A 6,808-nucleotide genomic window follows, 5' to 3' on the forward strand; every position below is an offset into this window, starting at 1 on the left:
TAAAAAAAAAAAAAAAAAAAAAAAAAAAAAAAAAAAAACACCGAAAAAACCTCAAGAGTGTTCTGGTTTGACCCAGGTACACATGCAATGAAACCAATGAATAACTATGCAAATACTATATCGGTGATTTAGGCTAAGCCTGTCTTCAAATCATCTCATCAAGTTTGAAACCACAAAGAACTAAACCTCCTTTATCAGTGAAGCCAGTTTCAAACCAGCTTCTTTTCCTCACGAGCCCAGTCACACAAGTCTGTCTCAAGACTATCATGGAATCATAGAATGGCTTGGGTTGGAAGGACCTGAAAGATCATCTAGTCCCACATCCCCTGCCGTGGGCAGAATTAACAGCTGTGGATACAGCACTAAATCAGGTTATCTTTAACTGTGAGTAGCACTAAATCACATTTTCTCTCGCATATTATCACATCTTAACATGAAATTTTCTTTTTGACAAGGGAAGCGTGCAGTGCACTTTGAAGGCATGTCTCATCTAAGGATAGTGCTGATAGAGACTGTCAAGGCAATTCACCTTGAGCTGGTATGCCCATTTTGTGTGGAATAGCATCATTCCCTGATGTGCAGCAACTGGGCAACAGTAATTCGTGTATTTACGATGAATGTGAGTGTTCCCAACTGTAAGTTTCATTGAAGTTATAGTTGTAGAGACATACATAAGAATATTCACCAAGTGTTTTGGGGAGGATACTGAATTTTCTTTTCAAACACAGTTTCCTCTCTTTAAAGTTTTGTTGCTGCATTGTGAACCAACAAACTGTAAGACAGAATCTAAAAGTCACACCAAAAAAAAATGCAACCAAAATTTCTTCTAGCTCTAAAAATTTCAGATGTATTTTTTATGTTTCTAAAATCCGAAACAACTCATTCATGGATTTTTTTCACTAACAGAATGAAATACAGTACAAGTTGAGGATTTTTTCATTTCAGTCAAATATATATGTATAACCAAACAACTGTTGCTCTGTTTCCTCGCCTAACTTGTAGTATGTCTCTTTTATTTCTCCTGCTTTTCTTTATGTATTCCAAATTCTAAACAAACATCAAGACAATGTTACGTACTGTATGACTTTTAACCCTCACATTCAGAAGATGAAAGTAGCTGCTATAAAATAATAACTCATTGAAATTCAATCATACGTATGTTGTAACACTGATGTTTTCATAGCTTTCTGAAGGCTTCTCCTAAAAGATACATAGCGTGTGTTACACTATTTTTTCAGTCCTTCAGTGCTTTAATGTCAAAAAATTTCTGAGTTTTAAAGAGCGAACTTTGAGGCATTTATTAACACCTTATCATTCCATCTCACCACTGTTCCCTTACTTTTCACTCTCGCTCATCTGCAAGTATCTGCATGAGAGTGAAAATGGTAACCAAGGTTGTTTTATTCCAAAATGTCCACACACATATTTATAACTCTTTCAGAATACTAGGGGATCTTCTTTGCACAATAGTACAACAGTACTGCTCTGTACTTCTCCCTCTTGTACTCCACTCACTCAGACACCCTGAGGTATATTAAGCTTCCAGAGAAGTTTAGTAAGTGCAGTTACTAGCTTCCGCAGAAAGGAAAACCAGTGTGTCAGCGGTGTTCTGAAATGTGTATACACATCTCACGTAGCCTTGTTTATAGTCTGTCCAGATTATACATTGCTTTTACATTCCAATTAATCTGATCACAAATAGAGCAGGTACAATTTGGTATAAAAGTCTACAACATTCTAATGATAATTGACCTAATTGATAATTTATGGTGAAATTAAAGACTGTACATCTCAGAAGAAAAAAGAAAACAGCATAAAATAAATCAAAGTAATGTTCATGCTAACAATCTCTCACCTTTAGTAGCCCCTGGACAACAATACTGAGTAACAGATGTAGTCAACATCATATTGTGCTCTCTCTGTCAAAAGGTCTATAAGAAGGGCTACTTCTTTTGAGTGAGTTATAGTGGTGAATCTCACTGAGCAATACATGGGGTAATAACCCATGAGTTACTGATTCAGGCCTCTGCTGTATAAATCAAATCTTTTCAATTTTAGTCACACTTAGGTAAAAAAGTTTATATTGTCTGAACGACAATTTTGTAGTCTGCTAAAAACCAGGAAGGGCTTAACTGTTGCTTGAAGGAAATGACTGCAAGAAATAATATGACCTCCATTTATTCATACATAGTTTGTATACTGATGAACTAAGCACTACCAAGTACTCAGTTTTGATACATTATGTAGCAACAAATTTTTTCTAATAAGCAATGAAAACCATTCCATAGCAACATACTGTCTATAGCCAGAGTACACAGTTGCTTTAAAACTACTGACTTTGAGCCTGTATTAAAAAATAATTTTAAATTTTAATATTTCCTTTGACACACAAAACTTATCATTTCTTTGTAGTATCTTCCAGCATTCTCCAGTACAAGACTTTTTTTCTGCTCCTATGGAAAAATTTTCTGCTCCTACTACACCTGTCACCTTCCTTTTTTTTTTTTTTTCAAAATATTCAAGTATTTGGTGATTCTTTTCTTCTTCCTTTCACAAGGAAGTTACATTAAAAGCATTTAAAATCTCTGGGAAGCTTGTAGATTTCTTTAAGTGTTCAGCCTTTATTCATCTGAAATAATTAATTTGCATAAAGATTTCAGCTAAAGGAAAATATTATAAAGTTTACCTACTAAAAAGAAGCAATAAAGGGCATTTATTCAAAATATTCACTATGAAAGCTGGTATAGAGAATCTTGTGCTTGATTATATCTGATAATTTATGCTTGGTACCTGCTTTAAAGGACTTATTATTCAAAACAAAAGATGTAACATATAATGAAAGTATGTTCTCCCCCAGAAGTCTGAATAAAATTCTGAGCATAATCTTACTTAGAAGGTTATGGCTGTTCAGTACTAGAGATGACTTGTGTCTAGTTCTGAATTTCCAGAATGAGAGGTTTTAATAGTCCAGGTCTTCTTGGTCGGAGCTTCAGTTTAGGATAAGTTTGCTCAGGGCATTCACTTACAGAATACAAGACTGGGAGATATAAGTTCAATGTCAATCACTGTACAATGGGTCTGCTTCCCAAAGAGATGCTGGAGAAAGGCTATTGAAGAAGTGGATGAAAGTTAGGTTGCAGTTTGAATGTGGACTTCAAACCTGAGTCAAGAAGTAGGGTAGACGCAGGATGTGTAGATATACATGGATTCACATGCCCAAAGATCTGGCTGACTGTGAGAAAGAAAAGCATTCCTTCATTCCTAAACACTCACTGACCCTGAACTCTTACATTCTACCCCACAGAGCCCTCTTGCTCATACCATCCCCTTCTCATCTTATCAGACTTCGCACTTGCCCTTCCCAGCGCACTAATCCTAACCTTCCATATGCCACTTCCAACACAAAATTTAATTTACCCCTTTAAGGATGAAGATACAAAAAGAATATATACTTGAGACAGAAAATTTTCTTTTGCATGTGAAACCAGAAGATTTTCAGCTGACTCCAATCTAATTTATCTCTGGTGCAACCCAACGAAAGCCTTCAGACTGCACTGGGAATGCATTCATTGTGCAACATTTAGAACAAAATACGGAACATTTTTATTTTATTCATTTTCTTTTTTAATTCTGAGTCAGATAATTATTTCCAAGGATAAGTCATAATTTGCCATACCTGAATAGTCATATTGCCATACCTCATTTATTCTGTCAGGGAGTTATTTTGTTTTTCATTTATCTCCATCTCATGGGATGACAATAAATTCTGGAATCCAAGCCTGTACAGCACATAGTGAGAATCAGCTTGGATATACCTGTTAAAAAAAAAAACAACTAACATGGGAGCTCTTAAATCCCAGTGGATACTCCAGTAAAAAACCCCAAGCTTCCCTATTGGTTTTGCAGCCCTGCAACTTGCTCTGTTCTTTCATTGTGTTATGAATGTCTCACAGTTTGGGCCTTTCTTTTACTTTCCAGCTACAGTCTTTTATATATATATATTTCATCAAACCTTGGCACTTTTTCACAGTTCAGAAATTCTTTTGCCATTTTGCCTATCAGCCTACGTGTTTTTTGTCTACATGTACATTTTTTCATTTTGTCTGCCAATTCATTTTGCTGTTCACCCTCCTTCTGTATAAATACACCCATTTTCACTTCTTCCCTCTCCAGCTTTTCCATAAGGAAAAAAAAAAATCCAGCTATAAAGGTTTTCAAGAGCTGTCTAGCAGGCAGGAAACTTTTGCAGAGAATGTGACGTGGTGAGAGAAGAGCAGTAAACACTTCTTTTTTCTAAAGTTCTTCTCCCATTTGTGCTATTCACCATTCAGGTGGAGGAAATACATGTAAAGATTTTTCTTCTCTCAAGTATTCTTTCTTGTGACATTTTGTCTATTAGTTCCTCAGCAGAGAGTTCATATGTGTCAAACACAAGTATATACCATACGCAGACAGGGATACATCCAACTGCAAGCACAGTATCACAGATCTGAGTTGCTGTCTTTAATGTTTAAAGATCACTAATAGGTTTTCCCTAAAAGTGAAAAACTTTAAGTCTGCCATTGTCAACAAAGTCTAGACTAAGAAATAAAACACGGCTTACATATTCTTCCACTCCGTTTTGGAAACTATGAACTGCAAAGGAATTTGTAACCTCTTACTAATTCATAGAATGAAGGCCAAGGAGCTCTGATAATAATATACTCCAATCGTGATCAGCAAGCAAGAAATTATGTTACTGTATGGGAATTGCTAAGTGATAGCCTGAACCAGTAATTAAGCATCAGGCGAAAGGCCCTACCCCCACACTGGCAACACAGGTGAAAGCAATTCATCTGTGCAACTGGAAGGAGGTGGAACCTGGTTCCACACCTCATTTAAGGGCTCATTTAAGTCTCATTTAAGAGCTGGTTGCTGTAAGAATATGTTTTTTCCTTGAAGATTTCCCCTTTGGATGTATTTGGAGGGCTCTGACACTTAAGACAGGTAAGTAAATCTTTCTTTATGTGGCTTGTGATTGCCACCCTTTTTTTGGGTGTTTTAGAACTGCTTATGCAATTGCTTTTCCTACAGTTATCAAATGGTTATTTTATCTTCAAGTTTCAGGTTGAGTTAGAGCCTACTTTTTCAGAGAAACATTGATACTGATCTGAAGGCTTCAGGAAACAGTAATATTATGCAATTGGTTAGTAAATCTTTTCAATTGTTTATTAGTCTCCATATTATGTGTTGGCACTTCAGTTTTTCTGCATCTGGACTTACTTAAAATTCAAGAGAAGGATTTCTATATAGCTTGTTTAAAGAAAAAAAAAAAAGGAAAAATGTCACCTGAAAATACCAACAGAGGTGAAGACCTTCTCATAAAGGTTTTGATAAGTGACTCCAAAAACTCAGACCAAAAAATAAAACACAGAAATGCAGACTAAAGATGCAAAGTGTATAGTAGTGATGGATATAACTGCCCTGACCTAGTCAAATTTTGCCAGATGGAAGGGCTGTATAATGCCTAGAAAAATCTCACTTACTGTAGATGTCTGATTTGTTACTGGATGATCATGAATTCGTGTAGGAAATAAAAAGAAAAGCTTTCACTAATAGAAAGCCATCCTGGAAATAAGTATGACTTTGAAATGGCAAGCTTGGTATTGGAGCATACGAAAGTGCCACTGATAACAGGGTATCTAGACAACTTCTTTATTACTGTTAAAATGATCAGCCTGCAGCTGACTGTTGTTGCTCATGTCTCAAAATGGTTTTAAATTGTGCAGTACTACTAGCAACCAAATTAGCTTTTGTCACTACAAATATACATTGCCTGGCCTTTCTTTGTGTATTCTTTGCAGCTGCTTTCCTCGAGTTATTTCCATTGATAAATACACCCATCAAAATAAAACATAAATACGTGCAAACTTGTATTGCTATGCTATTTTCATTCAGCCCTTGCACAAGTGATAAGCCTTCTGAGTATGGCCTTCAGCCACTTTATTAATCTTCTTGTATTTTTAGTTCCTAATTCTGTTATTAGTTAAATATGATACTGGTACTTTAATTAAATTCCTCTTATTTGTCTGATATTTGTCTTAGCTAGTCTGCTTTCTAATAGTTTTAAATTGCCATGCTATAGCATTCTACTCATACTAACTTACGTGACTGTTTGAACCTCCGCTATTCAAACAATTATGTTTGCCCACTGAGTTCCAATAAAGTTAGATTTCATGTTGTATAATCAGTTATACTGCAGTCAGTTATATGTAGGTAAGCATCAGGATTTTGTTAACGCTTAACAGATAAGCATTGTCCCACAAACATATGAATGACTTCTGTAGTTCTGAAGGTGTGCAGTGGAGATGAAGGGAAATCATCCACACTTCATCTCTCTATTTCCACACGCTGAGTGAATGATATTTGCAGCAGTCTTGTAGGTACCTTATTATAGCAGTAAATTTTTATTTTATTCAAACTCCTCCTTGCACTGACTGCACTAGCCTGACAGGTCCCAGTTTTAGCCTAAGGTCATATAGTCATTCAGTAGCAATAAATCTGTGTTACAGAGCTGCTCTGATTAGCATCTTCTGTACCTCTGAGAATGAAACTACAGCGGGTCAGGAAAGTGCCTCCACTTTTGCCCGCTTGTCCATGGACAAGTCACTTCACAAGGCCTAAAGGGCAGTGGGGAAGGAGAGTGAGCCACATGAGATGGGGAGAGCCCAGCATGATGCTCTCACTTGACAGTAAGCTTTTAAGAGACAGGACCTCACACAATATGTAGCCCAGGTATTATGACCTCAGAGAAACCCCCCCCTCCCCC

The sequence above is a fragment of the Centrocercus urophasianus genome, unplaced genomic scaffold (genome assembly GCF_019232065.1).
Source record: "Centrocercus urophasianus isolate 14NV4802_14NV808 unplaced genomic scaffold, USGS_Curo_1.0 seq_16, whole genome shotgun sequence".
NCBI lineage: Eukaryota > Metazoa > Chordata > Aves > Galliformes > Phasianidae > Centrocercus > Centrocercus urophasianus.